Genomic DNA, 24137 nt, shown 5'->3' with positions numbered 1-24137 from the left:
TCTGTTCTCTCTCTCATTTTGAAATACTAGAGGTGACATTTAGGAAGCTTCCTCTCCCACGCATACATGAATATACATAAATATATAATACATAAATTAAACTAATTCCCCAACTTCACATTATTTCCACTTAAAACACTTTAATTACACTTGGGAATTTCTTATAATTGCTCTTGGGCCCTCCCAAGGCTTTAATTAATTACTCTTAAGCCACTCAAAATCTCGATTTATTCGAAATTAATAACCGACCGCTACTCGGGAATACCGACCTCGTCCCTGCGCCTACACGGGACCTTTATTCGACCCGAAGACACTTAAGGGTATCCTTACTCAGAAAACCGAACCACCCCTAGTATCCCCTCAGCTTCCAGGAGGTCCTCCTCCGATTATTCGGTGTTGGCACCCACTTAGGTTTATACAGAATTTGTTTCGAAAATTATTCCCAATCGGACCGCCACCAGCGTCATTAGCCTCATCTCAAGACGCTCACCAATCCCTTGCCCTCTTCCCTGGACATCCAAGTCCCGAGGCACTCCCAGCCACCAATTCAGCAATTTTATTAATTAATTTATCGGGATTGACCCTTGGGCTTTCCAGACCACCCGAGGCCTGACAAAATAATCCAAATTTATTTATTTTTCAATACCACGTAATACCGGGTATTACAACAGCCTCTATGACTATGATTGATGCTCAAAAATATCAAAATTTTATTATATTTATACCTCTAGTTTAATCTTAAAATTGGTTTTAATTGAATATTTATATGCAAATTGTGGTTATATGCAAGTTTAAAAAAATAATATAAATATATATAATATATAAAAAAATAGTAATAATGAAATAAATATATTATAATATATATAAATACTAGGGATAACCCGTGCCTAAAGGCACGATATAACTAAAAAAAATCGAACATTAAATTTAAATGCGAAATAATCAAACATTGAATATGGTTATCAAATAATGTACAACACTTTACTTACTTTGCAATCTAAAAGAAATTAAAATTAAAATGCATACAGTTAGTGTTATTGATATCAAATTATAATAACATAAGAAATTTAAATATTATATTATTATACACCAAAAGAATGGGTTAAAACTTTACAAAAAATGGGTTAAAGTTTTCCAATTTGATAATGTGAAATTACCATTAGATTGAATATTTTTCCAATTTGATTCACCATTGATGTTCATTAATATTGCAAAAAAAAAAATGCAATAATGTTCATTAATATTGCCAAAAAAAATTATAAATAAGAAACCAAAAATAAAAATAAAAATTATTGTATACTTGTTAACGTTTTATAATAAAAAGAAACAAAATTACTAAATCTATATAATAAAGCACATCAATGCTCTATAATCTGAAGAAATTAAATTAAAAATTAAATATCAAACAATACATACCAAACGCCGCCAGGGACCTTTAGAGTCCCCGACCGTCGCTAGTCGAGGGCTTCAAGTGCCCCTGACAATGGCCAATCGGTGGCCTGCGGGTTATCTCGAATGGCCATCACCCCCTTACCAGCCCTCGCAACGCCCCACCCCCATCCGCCGTCTTTCCCTCCTACCCCCCTCATCGCCATCTCACTCTCGGGCCCCCACAATGTTTAGAATAAATGTTTTTTAAGAATCACATTAAAATGATAAAATTAAAATCGGAGCACAATTTTATAGAAATGAAATTAAAACCAAAATCAAAACTTAGTATGAATAATTATCACTTCGAAATTCCAAACATAAATTTATGCAAAAGAATAAATAAATTTCAACGGATAACAAAGTCATAGTGAAGATTCACCAAAAAATTTTAAAATACAACATAGAATATTATACTCCCTTAAAAAGGTGCACAAAAAAAAAAAAACATAAACTCTCTTGCTATATTACACATAAATGTTAAAACAGACAATTTCTTTTTAAATAACTCCAAACAAACACTCTTCCTTCTCAGACCAATTTTGTTAGATAGCTCCACAACAAATCACTCACTCTCACTTTCTTTTTAAATAATGCTTAAAATACATTCAGTGCAAAAGTTTTTAAACTTTCAACTCTCGCCAGTGCCATTGACTACGACACATGGGTAAGAATAATTTAAGTAAGATGACATAATATAAAAATTTGACACATGATAATTAATATTTTTTGATAAAATTAAAAATAAAATAATATTCCTTATTTTCTGGTGCCATATATTCACAGTTTAGTTACATAATAATATATGATTAGATAATTTAAAATTACTATTAAATTTAATATTTTTTCAATTTGATTCACCATTAATGTTGGGTTAAGTGGGTTTCTGGGCAAATTGGATCTTTATAAAGGATTTACTTGGTTTTAGGCTTAACTTTTTAAGGTATAATAACAATTTCTAGCTTATAGAGAAATCATCCTACATTAAAAATAATTCTATTTTTATTTTATTAAGAGCATCAGTATGTAAATTTAATTTTTTATTAAAAATAAATTTACAAAAAAAATTCTTAATTAAAACTAAAGCTATATTATATGAAATAAAGGTGAAAAACAAAATTTAAATATAAAACAATATAAGAGCTCTCTAAATCATAACTCATAAATCATCATTTCTTTATGTCCACACAACTCAAAAAATACATTTACATAAAATAAAAAGTGACATTTCTTGTATTAATAGACCAAAATACATTATCTAAAAATTTGTAATTTATCTAAAACTTTGTTAATAGACCAAAATACATTAATATTTACGTAATTTATTTTAAAATTTTAAGAAAAAAAGAGAATGTATAAATTGGATCTAATCAATTAGTTAAATTTAATTAAAGAATGTCAATTAAATAAAATGAGCAAATTGTATGATGGTTAATGTACGATGGTATTTACTATTTATATATTAAAAATATAGTTCAAATTGTAAAAATGAGCATATATTGTAAATATATTTGTATTAATATTATTAACAAATATAATACGAAATAACAATTAAATTACAATCAAAATAAATTATATAATACTTTTTTTTAAAGAAAATAGTAAAAAATCACTATATATTATATTAACAAAAATCACTATATATATTATATTATATTGGTTGTGCACGTTGGAACTAAGTTAGAGTCAGCATGAACCTATGGGACCTTTCACAAATACCCACTTGCAAGGTTCTCTTCTTTTTACAAATACCCACTTTCCCCATCTCTCTACAAAAAAAGGCATGCAAAAGGGTACCATGCTCTTTTCCCACCACCCAACAACTTATCTCTGCTTTCAAATTATAGCTATCAATGTATTAAAATAGCTAAACTAAAATGGTATATTATTGGCCTTCAATCATATAGCTCAACTAAAGGAACTATATGCATTAAAACTATATACACACATTATGCGTATATTGATAGATTTGAACTTATGTGACACACACCAAGAGGGGGGGTGAATTGGTATAATTAAAAAAAATTCTTTTGAGAAGCAAAGATACTTTCAAATAGTGAAGAGTAAATATAGAATTTTATCAATGAGCATTCAAAGTTAGTAGAAACAGAAATACAAAGGAAGAAAAAAAAATTGGAGAGCAGTGAGGACACGTATTTATAGTGGTTCAGCTTTCCAAGCTTAGTCCACTACCTTAGCTATCAACTAAGGATTTTAAAACCAATCTTTACTCTCAAACCCCCTACTCAATATGAGCAGGTCCTCTAGTCCTTGACTAGGGAACTTACAACCTCCCAACTTAATGGGCCCTCTAGCTACCGCTAGGAAAAAAAAATTACAGAGAATGAAATGGAGATTCTAAGAGTACAACTCTTAGTTACAAGCTCTCCCTTTTAAATGTAAGATCGAGGCTTAAAAGTAATATAACAGTAAAATATCAAAGCCTCTTAAATGAAAATACAGAGAGAAAAGTTAAAGCTCGATGTAACAGTGAAGGCACGATCGTTCAAGATATCCAATATGTTTTCAGCAGCCTTTAATGCATCTTCAACCACCTATTTATAGTTGATGGAGGGTATATTTGAAATTTGGACCGTTGTGGGTGGTTGGCGAGCATTTAATGCATCAAAAACTAGCCGTTATAAAATCTGTGAAACATGATAGTCGACAGAAGAAAAGATTAGTCAACTATTTTTACAAGTAAAACTAAGAATAGTCGACAGACATATATTGATAGTCGACTATTTTTAATACAAAAATCCAATAGTCGACAGACATACTTGAATAGTCGACAGTTGCTGAAATGAGAAGAAATTTTTGAATTTTATGAACAAAAATAGTCGACAGATCAGAATGCATAGTCGACTATTTTTACTCGATAGTCGACAGTTGCTGAAATAGTCGACAGATGCTTAAATAGTCGACAGAACATTAAAAATAGTCGACTATTTTGAAGCATAGTTGACAGAATGATCCTGATAGTCGACTATTCTATAGAAAATCTTGAATTTTTAATACATCCTTAATTGATTCTGTTAGAAACTCTTTTTGATTATCTTAAAAGCAAGTTGAGATTATCAAAAGTATATTTTGAAACAAATCACTCTCAACAAGCAAGTTTTTCAAATCACTCTCAACCATACTCAATATTTCTTCTATAAGTTTTCATATCTTGCTTCAAAGCTTATATACTAAAAATTCATTTTCTCATTCATATAATCCACATAGTAGAAATTGATTTTCATATAGTCATTATCAAAACTATTTTATTACTAAGAGTGAAATATCATATATTACTGTATTACACCAATTATAATTAAAATAATAAGATAAAAGTTGAAAACAAAGACGAACACATTATCTATATTATATGTATGTATATTACTGTATGTATCTGAAATGAAACCAAAAGAAAAACTTCCCAGCAAAAGATTCCAACTTCCATTTTTCAACTCACCCTAAACAAATTCAAATGCACATATTAACACAGAGAGCCAAGAATCTGACTTTCATTCTCATTTCTCTTACCCTCCTTTTCAAATCAACCAAACAACAACTCAAACACACACATAGAGATTGATATATAAACCCATATATATATATACACACAGAACACACGCACACAACACAAATACATATACACAACAAACATCACACACACATACATATACACAGCAAACATCACAAACACACACACGCCGTCGCACACACCCATATATATAATATATACATAGATACATGCAGACCACATGCACACAACACACACATATCACACACACACAACACACACATACATATACACAGTAACTGAGATCTGGCCGCAGCAGCCAACGGCGGAGGGAGGGGGTGGGTTTGTGAGAGAGAGGAAGAGAGAGAGAGAGGCCACCGCCATCAGCCATTCGCCGCCGTGGGAAACCTCCCCCGTGTCTGCTACTTCGACGGACAATGTGACCCACCGGGGTGGGTTTGAGAGAGAGAGTGGGGGAGAGATAGAGAGTGTGAGAGTGAGAGGTGAGAGCGAGTGATGCAGAGAGTGAGAGGAGAGAGAGAGAGTGGGTGAGAGGTGAGAGCTTGAGTGATGCAGAGAGTGAGAGGTGAGAGAGAGTGAGAGAGGTGAGAGCTTACTGCGTGAGATTTGATGGCTTCTGATAAATGAAATGAGGTAGAGATTGGGATTGTTGGGCGAGAAATTTTTTAATCCCAGCCCTCAATATTTTAGAAATTGATCACAGCCATCAAAATGTCTACACATTTTAGACAATTCAAAAACTGTGCTGTTTTATTATATAGATAATACCTATATAAATATAAAACATATATATATTCCATACATATACATGCGTGCATGCCATATAATATACCATAAAAGCATATATAATATATAATATATAACATATGTTCACTTGAATTGGAAGCAGCATGCGTGATGCATAACATATATAATATATTAATAATATCCTCAATTGCTTACAGCATGAACCAGGAGCTGGAGGCAGGCTCAAATCAAGTCCAATTTGCAGATCAATTTAAAGCCCATTTAAAGGCCAGCTGTGCATGCCCAATTTGATGCCCAACGTGAAGTAACGATTGAAGGCCCAAATGTAATGATCACTTTAAATCCCAGCTCAGCCCATGAAGAAGAAATACACAGAGACAGTAGCTAGGGTGTGATGTTTTACATGAGAACTTATTCCAAGCAGATCACGCATTAGTGTGCCTCATAAAGCTATTTCAAGACAGCACGCTGAATTTGGCAGAGAACGGACAAAAGTAATATGCAAAATGTTTCAGAAGATTGTTGAGATATTTGAGGGTTTCTATTACTACTAGCTTATAAATAGACTACAGTATCAAGAAGAAGAGGGAGTCCCCATCCACCATTTAACCAGAATAAGAGGAAAAGAGCATTGTTCATCATCTTGTTCTTGTGTTTTGCTTCTTTTCTCTTTTGTTCTTTAATTCTAGCAATTTCATGTTCTTCATTTTGTTCTATCAATACAGTGTTCTTTATTTCTGTTATCTACATTTTGTAATTTCTTTTCATGCACGTTTACATTCTGCAACTTCCATTAACTGTTCATTTATGTTTCAGTAATTTTAATTTTTGTATTTACATTCAAGCACTTTAGTTCCTGTCTCTTTAATTTTTAGTTGGAGATGTGTGGCTAAGCTTAAACTTGGGCCAAGGCAATGACTATGTCTAGTGCCACTGCTTGCCTAAGAGAGCCGAACTCCTAATGAATTAACAGTAGGTTGATTTTAATTGAGCAGAGTGTAAATTGAATTTATGGGTTTGGATTAAAGCATAATCCTAAGTTAGATCTCCATGACATGTATGGAGGTTACTTAAATTGGAAATGTTTTCATACCCAAACTCATTTGATTAATCTGAATTATTGATCTCTGTTCATTAATTGCAATCCAATTTATGGTAATTACTTAATCTAGACTCTCTCATGCCATGTATGGAGGTTACTTAAATTGGAAATGTTTTCATACCCAAACTCATTTGATTAATCTAAATTATTGATCTTTGTTCATTAATTGCAATCCAATTTATGGTAATTACTTAATCTAGACTCTCTCATGCCATGTATGGAGAGTGCTTAACTTAGAATTATCATTATCTTGAGTTGTGATTATTGGTAGAATCTCAAGGTATGTTAAGTGTATTTTGAGTTATGATAGTTGCTTAATCCAGACTTTCTCATGCCATGTATGGAAAGTGCTTAACTTAGAGCTATCATCATTTTGGAATATAGTTAACTGCATAGCCTCAATTTTAATCCGTTGATGTTAAGTATTTTGATATCTCTTTGGTAAATCAATGGGCTAGCACATAAATTGCTTTGTCCCAAGATTTCCTTCCATACACAAACATCGTCTTTTTAATCTTGAAAAAACAAATCGTTCAGCTGAACTGGTCTGACAAACTCGTTCAGCACATAAAAATCTTTCATTGCATTTCATTTCTGTTTTAATCTCCCAGTGAATCGACCTGGACTTACCCAGAAAATTAAATTGTGCTACAGCGCACACTCATACACTGGTGAGTATAAACGCCTTGTGCCTGCATGCTTGTTTCTTCTTTGTTTATTTTGTATGTGTTTGTTTTAAATAAATGCACAAGGTTAAGCGCAGCTAGACTAGCACCCTTAAAACCGCATACAACACACCAAATTGGATACACAACACTTCCATACCCTCGAGGAACCTATCCTACATGGTTAGGAATTATTCCACAAGAATTATAGGGTGATACAAGACCCTATTTGAGGCCTAAAAGGAGTTTAATAAAAACCAATAAGAAACTAGAGATATTTACAAACCTTCAGCATATATGAAAAATATGAACCCCTTTCCTCAAAATGGGGATTTTCTTCCATTAAATCTCAAGGGTAATAACACTAAAGGATTAAAGCAAGAAGGAGAAACAAGACTCACATCCACCCCCACAAGGGAAGGTGGGCTCACAACCACCCAAGGGTGTAAAACAAATAGGCTTGTCTCATATGAGGAAGAACTTTCCATAGAGACCAATCCCAATACAAAACTTGCCCCTTTTAAGGAGAAAGATGGAAGAGAGCTTGCCTTTGGAGGCTTTGGATGGCTGAACCAAGGAGAAAAAGATACCCTTGGAACACACCCATTTATCTTGGAGTCCCAAAACCATAAACAACACAAGGAAGAAGGACATAATAAGATTAGAGAAAGAAAAAGAAAAAAAGGAAAGGAAAAGGAGAAGGAGAAGAAGAGAGGAAAATCCCCACTGCCTCTACTTCTCCAAGCTTCAACCGACTTCCTCTCCCTCATCCCTCATCCCTCATGAATTTATACGTAAATCACCTGGGAAATCGTGCCCCAATAATAATCGGATGATAGCTTCATCTCCATCGATCGACAGGCAGAATGCAAATACCTGCAAAATGTTACCAATTCAACCAACGGTCTATAAACAAAGGACATTGGTTGACAGTTCCCTTTTTTCCCCTAAATCGATCGACAACCTCCACACCATCTGTCGATCGCCAATCCCTTTTGCACCAAATGGTCAACAACCTAATCCCCATTTGTTGATCGACAAAAGCTAATTTCCTACAACACCTTACTTCCAAACACTTCTAACTCAAACTCCTCAACGTCCCACCCTCATTCTTCTTTTCCATTTGACCTTACACACCTAGGCCGCTATACTTTTGTATTTACCAACCCTCGTATACCCTACACTCTCCCCTATTAGCTTAACCCTTCAACACATAAATAATTCCTCTTATAATTCCCTTACTCTTCTTTTTCGACTTCCACTTACTTGACCCCATTACTTTACCCGGCCTTATTGTTGTTTTTTTTTTTTTTTTCATTCGACTTAATACGGATACTCATATCATCATAATCATATGTTCCTTAACCTTTGACCCATAAAAATAGTTTAATTCTCGATACTCTTAACGTCGAAGGTGCATCCATTCATCCAACCACCCCAAAATAGACACCCCAGCCACTAATTACAATGATCACCCGTAACATGTTCTTACCCATTACCTAGTCATTACATCTATACCCCTGACTAAAATTTGATTTACTAATACAATTCCTTCTTAAACCATGAAATGGCACTTCTCCTAATTCGGCACTAGATTCGTTTCTTCACAATGCTTTAAAATAAGAGTTAAATTCTTTAGACATTCATCATATGAAGTACCAAAAACTGAGAAATCATCCATGAATATTTCAATAAATCTCTCCATCATATCTAAGAAGATTAACATCAATGAACAGTGACACCTGGAAGGGACATTACAAAAACCAAAAGACATCATTCTGTAAGAAAGCGTGCCGTATGGACAAGTAAATGTTGTTTTCTCATGATCTTTTGGAGCTATTGGAATTTGATTGTATCTCGAATAGCTATTAAGGAAGTAATAGTAAGAATGGCCTACTAGTCACTCCAACATTTGATCAATGAATGGCATGGGAAAGTGATCTTTCCGAGTTGCCTCATTCAACTTATGATAGTTTATGCAAACCCGTCATCTTATAGTTGGTTGAACTGGTATAAGCTCGTTGTTTTCATTCTTTTTCCACTTTAATAACTTTCTTTTTTGGCACCACTTGAACAGGACTAACCCACACACTATTTGATATGGAATAAATAATCCCAGTGTCAAGTAACTTCAATACCTCAGCCTTGACCACTTCTTGAAGATGAGGATTAAGTTTGTGCTGATGTTATACTACTAGCTTATAGGTTTCTTCCATGAGTATTTTGTGCATGCAAATAGATGGGCTAATGCCTTTAATATCTGCTATAGTCCATCCAATGGCTGAGTTGTACTCTCGAAGCACCCGGAGTAATTTATCTTCTCTTCTTGGCTAATAGAATTTGTAATGATAACTAGAAGAGTAAAGGATTCACCTAGATAAGCATATCGAAGATGAAATGGTAGCTGCTTTAACTCAAGTTTAGGAGCTTGTTGAATAGAAGGTAAAGGTTGTGGAGGACCTATGCCCAGTTCCACATAATGCTTCCCCTTTCTGATGGGTTCTGGTCCTTGTAAGTACCTAACACATTCTTTAATAGCAGCTTAATTAGAGTTTCATCTTGTGATGAATAATGCATGATTCCCAAGGATCTGATAGGTCATCCAATGTGAAAGTATTAGTTGCTTCTCTATTTACAATATCAATCTAGAAACAATAAATTAAAGGACTAGGGAATTTGAGTGCTTTGAACACGTCGAATGTAATATGTTCCTCATTTAGCCTCAACATTAGTTGCCCTTTTTACACATCAATTAGTGTTGGTCTAGTAGCTAGGAAAGGTCAACCCAAAATAAGCAGGACATCCCTATCTTCTCCCATATCCAAAATAATAAAATCAACTGGGAATATAAACTTATTCACTTTTACCAATATGTCTTCAACAATTCCACATAGATGTTTCACGGATCGATTTGCAAGTTGCAATGATATCGTTGTGGGCTTTGCTTCTCCTAACTCGAGCTTCTTGAAAATGGAGTAAAACACTAGGCTGATATTGGCACCCAAATTGCATAAAGCTCGTTCAATGTATAAACTACCAAAGGTACAAGGAATAGTAAAACACCCTGGATCTTTTAGTTTCAGTGGTAGTTTGTTTTGCAATATGGTACTTCTTTCCTCCATTAACATGATGGTTTCATGCTTCTCTAGTTTCCTTTTATTTGATAAGATTTCCTTCATGAATTTTGCATAGTTGGGCATTTAAGCTAAAACATCAACAAATGGTATGTTTATGTGGAGCTTCTTGAATATCTCTAAGAACTTCTCAAATTGTTTATCCAATCTATGTTTGCACAACCTTTGAGGGAATGGAATTGGAGGAACATACGGCTTAACCGGTGGAGGAATTACTTTCTTTTGTTCAGTTGTTATTTTGGGTTCGTCAGGTTGATCTATTTCCTCTTGAACTGTCTTAGTTTCTTTAGGCACACCTAGTCTCTTAACATGAATTTTTTGTAGATGCACTCCACTTCTTGTTGTGATTACATTTACTTACTCCTTTGGGTTGACTTTTGTGTTACTAGGCCACGTGCCCAGTTACCTTTCAGTGAGGATTTTAACCAACTACCCAATTTGATTCTCTATATTCTTTATGGCTGCATTAGTCTGTTCTTGAAGCTTTAAGACAATTTCTTCCCATCCTTCTTTTTCCTCTTGTGGTCCTTGTTTTGGTGGATTTTGAATATTTTGATTGTTACCATATGAGAAATGAGGATGGTGTCTCCAACTTGAATTGTATGTATGAGAGAATGGGTTATTTTGTTGGTGCTAAAAATTCTATTAGCATTGGAAATTTTATACATAGGCTGCTTGCTCAGTTGATAAAGGATCCGTGATGATTAGTGGACATTCAGATGACTGATGATTTGCCTAAGTTACACAAAAAGGGAGAGATACTTGCCCCATATTAGCAGATGAAGAATATTTTAACGCTTCCATCTGTTTTGACACTGCATCAATTTTAGCAAGCATCAAGGTATTCACATCCACCTCATGCAATCCAGCTATTCTTTTATGTGAACTTCTGTTCGGCCACATTACGAACTGCTCACTCACTGTTTTGTAGAGATCATATAGTTTCCTGGCTAATTTGTTTTGAATAGAGCCACCTATTGTAGAGTTAACTGTAGAGTGGTTATAAGGGGTTAGCCTAGCGTAATAATAGTGATTTTGTGCTAGTAAAGGAAAACCATGACTAGGGCACTTCCTAAGCAACTCTTTGAACCATTCCCATGCCTCATGAAAGTTTTTCAGATTCAGCTTGTTGGAAGGTCGAGATTTCATGTTTAAGCTTGTTGATCTTAGCAAATGGGAAATATTTCAATGTAAATTTATGAATCAAATCTGTCTATGAAGTAATACAACTAGATGGTAATGAGTCCAACCACTCTTGAGCTTTATCTTCCAAAGTATGAGGAAAAGTCTCATCTTAAGTGCTTATTTACTGATACCTTGATACTTGAAATTTCTACAATATTCCAGAAAGCGAGAGAAGTAGTAGTATGGTTCGTCTGTAGAAAGGTATGTTGTTGGAGAATAAATTAATCACATCCGGTCTCAACTAGAAGTTGTCGTGCCCATATGGAGGGTAAATATACTAGACTGGTTCTCAATGACTAGAGGCATCATAAAAACCCCATCAAGATATCTCTCTCATTAACTTCAATTACACGCATCACTAGGGCGAGCTAATTGGTGTAGTCGCCCATAGTATTTTGTTGTTGTTCCCTCTTTTCCGTTTATTCATGCCATTTTCGTTGAAAATTTTGTTCAATCTCTGTATCAAAATCGACAATATCAAGACTTTTTGAATGACGCATGCACTATCTCGATCCTAACATAACAAAAATCGAAATAGTTCAGGGTTAGAAACTAAAGGAAGCAACACGAATGTTAAAGCTAATCTTAATTAAAACAATAATCAAAAGAACCAATCCCCATCAATGGCACCAAAAACTTATTCTTCGATTTTATCTCGCAAGTGGACAAATCGTAACAAGTAATATATTGATGAGTGGAGTGTCAAACCCATGAGGATTGGCTATTAACTCCTACTTTAATCACGCTTAATTTTAACAAATTACGCACACAATTTTAAGCCTATTAACAGTTGGTTCTACACTACTTGGAACTATTTCACAAATTACGAATGCCCAAGAGCAATTATTTTGATTTAAAAACTCAATAATCTAAGGTACTAAGGGTTATGAATTCACCGCCATTTTTTATATGATTTAATCCTTCATTACTCGAGTTTGCCACTTCTTGTCCTAAGTTGAAAATAAATGATCCTATGACGACCAAAAGCCTCTCTCGATGGTTATTCGATTCTATGTATATATGAGATTAATTATCTCTAATCAACCTATGAATATATGAGCATGCATTCACTCTCAATGATCATCTCAAATGATTTCACAAGGCATAATAGTATCTCTATCTATTATAGGACCTTATGTTGTTTATTATCATGTGCTAATTCATATTAAATCTCTCAAAAGCAATATAAATCACATACACGGCTTTAATGGCGATTAAGCATCAAAATGAAATCAGAGTATAATAAATAATCAACCTGGAAGACAAGAACACAACTAAAATGAGTGACTTCAAACTAAACAAAAAAGAAACGAGGTTTCATCGTTAACCCTAGTTGCAAGAGACCTAGCTGGACATGATTTCAACAGATATAAGAATAATAGAGTAAGAATTCATGATCTGGGATATGTGAAAGAAAAGAAAAATACAACCCAACTCTTGAGTTTCTTCAAAACCTCTTCTCTCTTTCTTCAATTTGATCTCTTCTTTTCATTCCGTGGTTGTCCCTTGAGTTATGGAGAATAAGCCTTTATTTATGACCCTTTAGGCTTTTACAGTCCTGCACAGGAAAGACATCCATCCATGTTCACTTGGAAGAAATGGGCTCGAATCACAATTTCCAATCGAATTTTGTGCCCTACCACAGTATGCATGTTACGGTCTTCGAGCTCTAATGGCTGTATCCCACCGCTGTCCTACCACAGTATGCATGCTGCGGTAGACTACGAGCTCTAGTGGGTGTATGTAACAACCTACCCCCCCAAGACGTGTCACTAGTCCGAGATTTCTTTTTTTCAGGAACCTTTATAATCTAAGATCAAAATCCCCATACATAAATATTTAGCATTCCAATTGTAAGTTAAGGAATGGTAAATTAAATACTTGTGGAAGTAGAATCGAAACCTGATGCGATATTGCAATTACAAAGGAAATCAACCGTACAATATTGTTTTAATAACCATAAAAATTACAATATCAGGAAGACAAAATAACATGTAAATAGCTATAACATGCCACTTATTATCGAGATTCTCACAACTTGTCCTAGCACGGGTGATAGCGTGCATATTTTATATTATTTATCCTTCTTATTCCATCTTCATTGCACTCTATTTAGGTTATTTCATGTGTCTTGTGTTTATTTTATTTTATTGGGCTTCACACTATTTTTATTCTTATTTGGCAGATTTGAGCTATTTCAATAGAGGTGCAAGTGGGCTTCGCAAAGTGGACGGATATCGAGTTTAAAGAGGCAACCATACTTCATTATGGGTTATGGGTGAATTTAGAATCCATTGGGCCCTATTTAATTAATTAAATTATGGGCCATATGTAATAAACAATCCCTAAGCCCATTTAGCCTAGGTTTTTCTTTTCCAAAACCCTATAAATAAGAGCTAGCTAAGAGGCATTAGGGTGGCCGATTTTGGAGGATTTTCACCGCTTCTATGGAAGGCTAATTCGCTTGTAATCTGTTACATTCCAGTACCCCTTGCCCAGTTTGAGTCTCGGTCATGTAGTCGAATCCGGTTTGGAACTCGATTCTCATGTTCTTATTGATGATTTCGTTTCTTTTCCTTCTTTAATTTTATGTATGTTTCTTTTACGCGGTTGTTTGATTGCATGCATGATCTTTGGGTAGGTTTAATTGACGTACTCGGTTGAGGCTTTGATTAGAAAGAAATGGCATATTATTGTATGAGCGATTGCTCGTTTTGATTTAATCTTTTACGGTTGTAGAAGAGTAGAATCAAACCAAACAGATTATTTTCATAAGTGAGACGGGGATTACCGTGGTGAGGAGGTAGGGTTTGTAGCGGGTTACATTTTAGTTGGTCGGGAATTCCTCTTTGTTTCATTCTTGAGCGTTTTTAAGTTCGGTTTTCATCATAACCCCCCCTCATTTAATCTTGTTTTGACAGTTCGTTGACAATTCATTGGGAGATGACCTGGGGAGCATCCTAGTTGCAAACCAGTCCTAATACCTACACTAATCTGATCGGCTCGACAGCCTCGATCAACGAGTGTAGGACCATTACATGACTACTAGTACAATCACATCTCAGCAACCTCTTTTCCTTTCCCACTGCTCTTCTCACCTGGAACTTTGTATATTTCAAGGACAAAGTCTAAATTAAAAAATGAATCTTTTAAATGAGGGTTTAAAATAATGAATTCATGAATGCATGGACATGAATCATTTGACACCCTAAGGTAGCTTTCAGTAACATTCTAGTCCCAACATGAAGCCCTAAACAGTCATCCTAGCAATCACACATGGTACGGGATACTTTTATTATCATTCCAGCAAAATTCACTTAGGAAAATGCAGGTCACGCTACTAGAGTAACGTCTTATCCCACCATGGTCAATATGAATGACACAATTATTGATATGCCAATAATTTCATGCCCAATGCAATTTCATAATTATCGAGACAATATAACATGCACATATATGACAAGATGCAAATAAATCACATATATTTTGGCAACCCTCGTGAAATTCACACTCAATTTAGGTAAATCATTTCCCATATAAATTTTTGAGAAAAATAACTCACCTTGATCTAGCTGTTTAAGCTTCTTCAAAATTTATGCTCTGTCTCGAAACACGTGCCATGATATTTTTCTTGACCAAATTTTAGGAAAAATTAATAAAATTTGATTTATTATTTTTTAAAAAAATTCCTTTTTTTTCTATATTTTTTTTCCTATTTTTTTCTTACCTCACACGTTTACACACGCTCGTACCACACGTGCCTTGCGCATGCTTTTCATGCACCTTTTCCGGTTGTCTTTTCCCGCCTTCTTCTTGTTAGTCGGCCACTGGTTTTGCTCGTTTTCTTTGTTTTTCTTGCTCTATTTTTCCTTCCAAACATGATAGACCGCCTAATGGCTTGAAAATCCAACCAAAATCCCCTCAATTTGGCCAATTACAGTGCATGTCCGATGAAGCCTGGTTTTTTTGGCAAAGCTTCAAAACACCCTCAAAATGTCACCAAAATTCCTCAAATTTTCTAGAAATCTTCTCCCTCACGTGGAGAAAAAAAGCCCTTTATCCATTTCCCCCAATTTCTCCCAAGCTCAAAATTTTCAACTAAAAATTTGATGAAACCCTCGGCCAAAATCTGGCTATTTATAGGCATCCTAACAATTCCTTTAGCCAATCAGGGCACTTCCTTGCACCAGGCAACCTAGTCAGGCCATGATGGCCTCGCCATATGTAGCACCCTCTCTCTTGGAGCAACCGGGAAAGAAGTGCTACTAAAAAAAATATAAAAGAATAAAATAAATCTCACAACAAATCTGAAAATTTGGAGTCATCAAAATTTTTCTAAACTGATCACATCATAATTTAAAAACACCTCAAACTGTACTATAACACATATCTAAACTATGTGGGTTCAACATAAACTGAAACAATGATCACTGGTCCTCAAGAAACATACATCTAATTGATACTACTGACTAAGGGAATCCCATAAAATACTTTTAAAATCTCAAGACACAAGAATAACTCCCAGAAATCTTTTGATTTTGAGCGACTCCCCGTACACATTCTACTTACCGACACTACTAGGCCCAACGTCTGGAACTCCTCTACTAGGACATGGAATGGTGAAGAATACAAGGTGAGCCACAAGGCTTAGCAAATAATAACGTGAAATGAAATAGTAGCTGAGTTAAGGAACATCGATACTCATCAAGTATTAAATGTTCTTGCATTGAGGGATTATTAATCAATTGTATGGTTACACATATATGACAAGTATTAATGCACATAAATTGTATAATGTAGGTAAGCAATGTCTGTATACTTCATTTACTCATCAAGTATTAACTATAAAAATTATAAGCACATATTGTGGGCATTGTGCACCTAGCCCCTTGGTCTTGTGCCCCTGCACTAAAACTGAAACTGAAACATATGGGATCCTCGCGGACTAAGCCACCTCGTGCACATATTGCAATGCAATGCACATATACATGCTCGCACAGAATATGAAGTGCTCCACATAAAGTCATGATTCATGCTCATATCAGGATGTATGCACATAATATCATACATGTCATATAACAAAACAAGACATACGATATAACCATCATCAAACTATTATATTGTATAACTCTTAGGACTCTTAATTAGTGGCATAAGCATGAGAAATTTATCATATTCTGATATGAGATCCAATATTCATGAATACTTAACCTTGGCTTCAAATAATAACTTGCATTCGGATATACTTAGGACCACATTCGAATATCGTATGAAACATTCAGATATAAGGATTTTAGATGCAAGGGTATTTGAATATCATATGCTAGCATTCAGATGCATGGCTCACACATCTATATAATAAAACAAGAAGGTTTTTGAAAATGTCTCACTTTTGAAACATTTCAATGGCTGGGATTTTTTTTGATGTATTCGATGGTTGAGATTAAAAATCTTCCCGCCTAATAATCCTTCTCTAATTTGCGGTGACTCAATGGCTGATTGATGGTTATGTGGGCGGCTACCTCTCTCTTTCTCTCTCTCTCTCCTACTCTTTCAGTCAGTCACTGCCACCCACCCACCCGCCATCTCAATCCTCTCTGTCTCTCTCACTCACTACCTCCCTTTCTCTTTTTCCCTCTATCCGCCGAAGCTATCCGTGCATGAAGCTCCATCGCTGCTCAAAGTGTGTATCACTCAAAGTGTGTATCTCTCATTCACTGTGTGTCCTTCTCATCTCTTATCTCTCTCTCCTCAGTGTATGTATATCCATCGCGACTGTATGTATATAGTCACTGTGTGTATGTAGTTCCTTTAGTTTTAGTTTTAGTTTCATTTTCCGCATCATATCACAGCTTTAGATTTTGTGCTGTGTTCTTTGTTTTTTGTGTTGTGTCCGCACATCATATCACTATGTATCTCTCATTCGTTATGCTGTGTTCTTTGTTTTTTTGTTATTCTACATTTTGCTCTAAGGTTGCTGAAGCTTTAGGTTGCTCTAAGGTTGCTGAATCAGCTCTAAGGTTTCTGCTGCCACGCATGAAGCTTTATGTCACTGTATGTATCTCTCATTCTCTCTCTCCTCACTGTATGTATATCGCGACTGTGTGTATGTATATATATTTCTTTATATATTCTTCTTCTTCTAGAAAATACAATGTGAGTCTGTATTTATATAATGTGGGTATGTATTTGGTCTTAGGTAGATGGAGAGCACAGTGGGTTTTTTGTGAAGCATGGTTCCTGGGTTTTATTCTCTTGCAAGCTGGTTCAGATTTTTGGGTCTCTCTCTCTCTCTCCTTCATATTTTCTCCGTGCGTCCAAGATTACGTCTGATTGTGGTGAGTCTGCTACAAATTTTGAGAGTGTCAATTCATTCTGGGTTTTGTTTTGATTTCTCAATCACTCTCTCTCTCCTTCATCACTGTGTGTCTCATTGGAAACAAAGATTGGGACCATAACAATAATTTATAATAAATACTTAGGTAGTGGACCATTTTATAATAATTATAATTTATGATAGTTATAATGTAAAATAATAAATACGAATTCATAATAATTATATTTAAAATTAATAATAATTTATAATAATTTGTAAAATGAAATTAAAAATTAAGAATTTAGGTAGTGGCCATTTGATCTAATTCAATTAAAATGAATAAAAATTGTTTAATTAAGTACCTTGGTCAGAGGTATTAAATTTTATCTCACCCATTCATATACATTTCCATGTAATATAGCTTTAGTTTTAATTGAGATTTTTTTATATTAATTTTAATAACAAATTAAATTTAAATTTTAAATCAATGTCATGTGTATGTGTATTAATTTAAATAATAAATTAAATTTAAATTATAAATTAGTGTCATGTATATGTGTATCCATGTAAAAATTGTAAATTGTAATTTTTGTCATCTTTCCAGAGAAAGGAAATTTAGTATTGGAAGCACAAAAAATATAACAAAAGAAAAAAAAAAAACTAGGACATTGGGTACACTTTTCTTCAAACATTTATTCAAAAGAAACTTTCAAATATTTTAATTTTAACAATTTCTAACATTGGATACAATTGAGTTGGACCCAAATATATAATTTTATCTTTTAAAAATTTTATGGGATGAAAATGAGTTGGATCCAATTATGTGTTTATACAATTTTATTTTTTTTCATGAGTTGGATCCAAATATATGTGTTTATTTTTTTTATATAATTATAATATAACTTATTTAAGTTTTTCTAAGAAAAATTATAACTCATAGGAGTAGTGTACGTAAATTATAACTCATTGAAAATTATAAATTTAAATTAAATAACTAAAAACAGTCAATAATAATTTCATGTACCAAGCAAATCCTCTATTAAGACCCAATTTGTCCAGAAGCCCATTTAACCCAACATAAATGCTATTTTATTTTTATTTTTATAAAAAAATTATTAGGTGTAAAAAATCATGGTCGTCATCTTCCTTAATTTTACTTTCCAATTATTCTTCTTAGACTTTCCAATTGATAATTATTCATACCAACTTTTGATTTTGGTTTTAATGTGATTGTTAAAATACATTTATTCTAAACATTGGGTTGGCCTTTTATCATTTTGGTTTATATTTTTTTTTCTTTTTCTCATCATCTATTCTATTATCTGATTCGTTTATTTATTTTAAAAAAATATTTAATTTTATTATCTGATTTGGTAGCAACTGATTTGTTTTTTAGGTTGAAGTGCAACAATTATGGACAATATTACTATTTTTGGTCAAGTAAGTATTTTTTTTCTTCATATAAATTTAATGTAAAGCCTATTTTTTTTAAGAAAAAATACTTATCATATCTAATTTTTTTCCTCATACTTTACAGGTGAATGGAGACTTACACCGAACCGTAATATTGACTTCGTTTACTAATTTTTTAATTTATGTGTATAAAGTTATATTTATTACTCTAAAGTGTTTACATGTATAGATTCGATTTCTTCAAGAAAGAAATGTTAATGTTGTTATTCGCGATGAGTGTGACGTTAGTACTATTTGCATTCGTGAGGTAAGCCTAAAAGTCACTTCAACATTAGATATGCATTTTCTTATCATTTAAAAAAAATTATAAATATAGTCTACTTATTTTTTCTATTACGATGTAGATTTATTTCTATTGATTATATAACCTTTTTTTAAATTTTAATTTAATAATAATTTGAAATATGGACTTTTATAGGATTGGATCGAAAAATATATGTAGCTTGAAAGGAGAAATACAACTACCTTGCTTCGATGGGGATGTAATAAGGTAATTTCAATCTCAAAGTATATTTTGACATGCATATTTCCAACAAATGTACTAATCTATATTTTTTTTGTTTCACAAATTACCAGATTATTGTGCATATTCCTTATTGGGGATACATACAAGTTGATACGAAGACTTTTTGGAAAGTAATGAGGAGAAAGTTCGGGCAAACACATGTTTGAAGACATGTTATTGACATATTTTTTGTAAAGCATATATATTTTGTAAAGTTTTAACTCACTTTTTGTAAAATTTTAACCCATTCTTTTGATGAATGACAATATAATATTTATTTTTCATATGTAATTGTAATTTGATTGGCAACGGTAGTACTAATTGGTGTGCATTTTAATTTTAATTTTTATTTACAGCAGCAGTAGTAGTATTTGATATTTAATTTTATTATATTTGATTGGCAACAATAACACTAACTGGTATGTATTGTTTGATATTTAAATTTTAATTTAATTTGTTCAGATTGTAGAACACTTTTTTTAATTTATTTTTTATTATAAAACGTTAAAAGAAAGAAAATAAATATATAATAACTTTAATTTTTATTTTTTATTTAGTGTTTAATCTTAATATTATTTAATTTTATATTAAAGGCACGGGCATTCCCTAGTTTGTATATAATTCAAAGGTATTCGAATGTCATCACAATATTCGGATGTCATCAAGAACATATTCGGATATCTCACAAGGGTATTCAAATGTCATCACAACATTCAGATATCATCAAGGACATATTTAGATATCTCACAAGGGTACGTATTCGGATGTCATCACAATATTCAGATATCATCAAGGACATATTTAGATATCTCATAAAGGTATGTATTCGGATGTCATCACAATATTCAAATATCATCAAGGACATATTTGGATGCCTCCCGAGGCCATTCGGATATCAATCTAGTCATTCGGATATCAAACACAAACAAAAAGCAAGACCATTCAGATGTGGGGGATGCTATGTATATGAGAGCTATTCGGATATGACACACAACAAAACTTTATACACATGCGCATGTCCAAGCCCACATTCAGATATAAAACACAAGCATGTCTCATACTTATTCGGATATCATTAACAAGCATTCGGATATCAAAGACGATATCTGGAAAACATGTTCGGATATTAACTCACATTCAAATATAACCCTATTAATGCTACACCACTCCGAAGAAACTTGGGGAGATCAAAACACAACTGATACGAAACAACATTTAAGATGATACAACAATCGCTTTGGGAGAAATTGTTGGAAGAAAATACGGAACTTGCCCAATCAAATGAGGGAGATAAACTCACTGGACATATATACATATATATATATATCTATTGAATTGTACTGGAATCTAAGAATGAAAAACTTGCCTGATATTTCTTAACTTGACTCAACAAGTGCATCGTAAACTCTCCTATGGAGATTCTCACAGTGGCTGTAACTTCTTGAACTCTCTTCTTCTTGCGATGTGAGGAAAATATGGGTTATATGGGTATATATATATATAGGAAAAACCTTGGACGCTTGTAAGTCCTTATCCTTTAATAACCTAAAAATTTTCAAACTCATCACCTAATCCTCACGCATCAAATTATCTTCAAATCTCCTATTTTTCTAATTATCTTCCAATTTATTATTTCCTCAATATCCCTCCTATTTTAATTCCAATATTGCCCATATATATATTTTTTCACATTAAATATTTACTTGACAAAATCCTTGTTAACCAAAAAATTCAAAATGAAATAAATAAATCTTAGTAAAATACAAGCCCTCTTATGGGTGATTACACCATACCTCCCGAACGTTAATTTGACATCTGTTCCCGGTGGCCACAGTGCAACTGCCAGTAACTTGCAGTGTGTTCACACTGCATTTGCAATTTGGTCCCTCATCTCTTGCTTTATTTCACTTTGGCCCCTTACCCTCAAGTACTTAAGTTTCTAGAAATTACACTTAATCACCTAAACTTTTGAAAAATTACACTTTTACCCTAATAACTTTGAAAAATAATACTTTTGTCCCAATAAAATTTACACCTAAGTATAATTTTTTTTTGGTATTACAGTGTATCGCACTACAATCCTACCACAATATGCATGTTGCATTAAGTCACGAGCTCTAGTGGCCTTTTATCACCATGGTATGCATGCCATGGTAGGCCACAAGCTGTTGTTGCTCGGACTCCCAACCTTTCAACTTTCACTTTTTATTCTTGAAGCTCTTTGAGTTCATTTAGGTTAACCCCCCAAAAGTATCCAACCATGCCCTCACCACCTGGTTCAACTCTAGTCAAGCATTAAAATCATCTTTTCTACTCTAAGTTCATCTAAAATAAGCTTTGCATCTACATAACCAAATATTAAGCCAGATTAGGTAGCAATTCACCCTTTAAATGAATACATGCTAAGTTTATAAGCCTAAATAAGTGTGTAAAAGATACTTATTAGTTGACGCTAGTCATTAACCTTATTTTAGAGTCATGACAAGAAAATACCCACAAATACAAATCCATGAACACCTTTTTGGTAAAAAAAATTCAATAGAAATCCAATTTCAATAACTAAACTTGTGATATGTTGATATTCAGGCGAAATAATTTAATAAGATGAAAAGAAACTTTTATCTCAAACCAATAACCCTTATATTTGTTAGTGTAGGTGCTCTAGACCCAATCAGATTGGGCATGTTGTACATTGACAATTGCAATCATATTTATTATTGAATAAGGAGTTATTCAATTTCACAAGAAGTCATTCTATTAGTTTCTTGTTATTATTGTAATGACCAGATGAAACTAGATAGAAGTCCATATGATGTATACTGTGATTAATCTATAAAGATGTGAGATGATGCATCATAGTTTCTAGACATCATTAAATGTCCCAAGTCGTAGCAATATCAAGAATGAACATTGATAATTGCGGTAAGACTTTTATGTGCTATGTTTTTGTTATGTGATAGAAATGGGGGTCTCACACCCATAGGTATGGAGATGCCTAGACAAGTACATAGGTAACCAATGTTGGAGAACATGTCACTAGACATGACTCACCATGAGAATCCATTTTGGTTATATGCTGATGGTATTCTCATATGAGATGGGTGTAACTAATCCTTGGACGTGAGGTTGTCACGGTCATCTCATAAGAAGACTAGTATGCGTTGACATCGTTTCAATGGGCCTAGACAAAGGCTGCACGTGGGCGATCATTGGGCATATCGTGAGGCTTATGGAGATGGGTGTATAACTAATATGAGACTCATCTATCCCTTGATAGAGGATGATGTATCTAAGGCACCTTCGATGGATATTCACTTTAAATCCATGGCCATGGTGAAACAGATCAATAAAGAGTTATTGATTCATTTTCTATTAAGTCAAGATATTCGGATGATCGAAAAAAACTCATGTGATCGTAATGAAGCAACACATCACCATTCTTGAGATCACATAAGATACATTGACGAGAGGATCGAATTACATGGCAACCTGCTCGTGAAAGGTTATTTACGGATTATGAATCCTTCTAAATAATTGGGTAGGCATGACATTTTGTTAAAGGCTAATCTTGTCTTATATGTTTGTACCGACACACTGTCGACATATTCGGAAGCCTAATGAGTAATATGCAATAGGCACTGTCCCTGGCTTAAACCAGGAGAGTGGACATATGGTTAAGTGGGACACTTCGGCAAGAAGTTGTGTCATCGTAGGTTCTCAAAAAAAAAGAACAAATAGACGTAATGACGTCGATATGACGAGGGGTCGTTATAAAGGAAAGAGTTTCCTAAAATGACAATTGATTAAATTAGGAAGGAGTTTCTAATTTAATAATTTTTTATTTGTTGGAGTGACAAATATGAAATAATATATATTTGGGCTTAATTTAATATTTGGGTTAAATAAAGTATTTGGGCCAAATATTAAATCAAATTAACATTTGGACTAAATTAGTTTTGAGTCAAATATTAAATATTATATTTGGGCTAAATTAGATTTGGACCAAATATTAAGTATTAAATATTATATTTGGACTAAATTAGATTTGGGTGA

At 33.5% G+C, this 24137-nt stretch overlaps 1 non-coding gene across 1 annotated transcript; it reads left to right on the top strand.

Annotated features, from left to right (window-relative positions):
- The first annotated feature begins 11656 nt into the window (after positions 1-11656).
- On the top strand, positions 11657-11764 carry LOC127800852 (small nucleolar RNA R71). The gene has a single exon (XR_008022878.1). It is a non-coding gene; the product is annotated as a small nucleolar RNA R71 (small nucleolar RNA).
- The last annotated feature ends 12373 nt before the right edge of the window (positions 11765-24137 follow it).

This window comes from Diospyros lotus, chromosome 4 (assembly GCF_014633365.1).
Source record: "Diospyros lotus cultivar Yz01 chromosome 4, ASM1463336v1, whole genome shotgun sequence".
Lineage (NCBI taxonomy): Eukaryota > Viridiplantae > Streptophyta > Magnoliopsida > Ericales > Ebenaceae > Diospyros > Diospyros lotus.
This window is presented reverse-complemented; position numbering and strand designations above follow the sequence as displayed.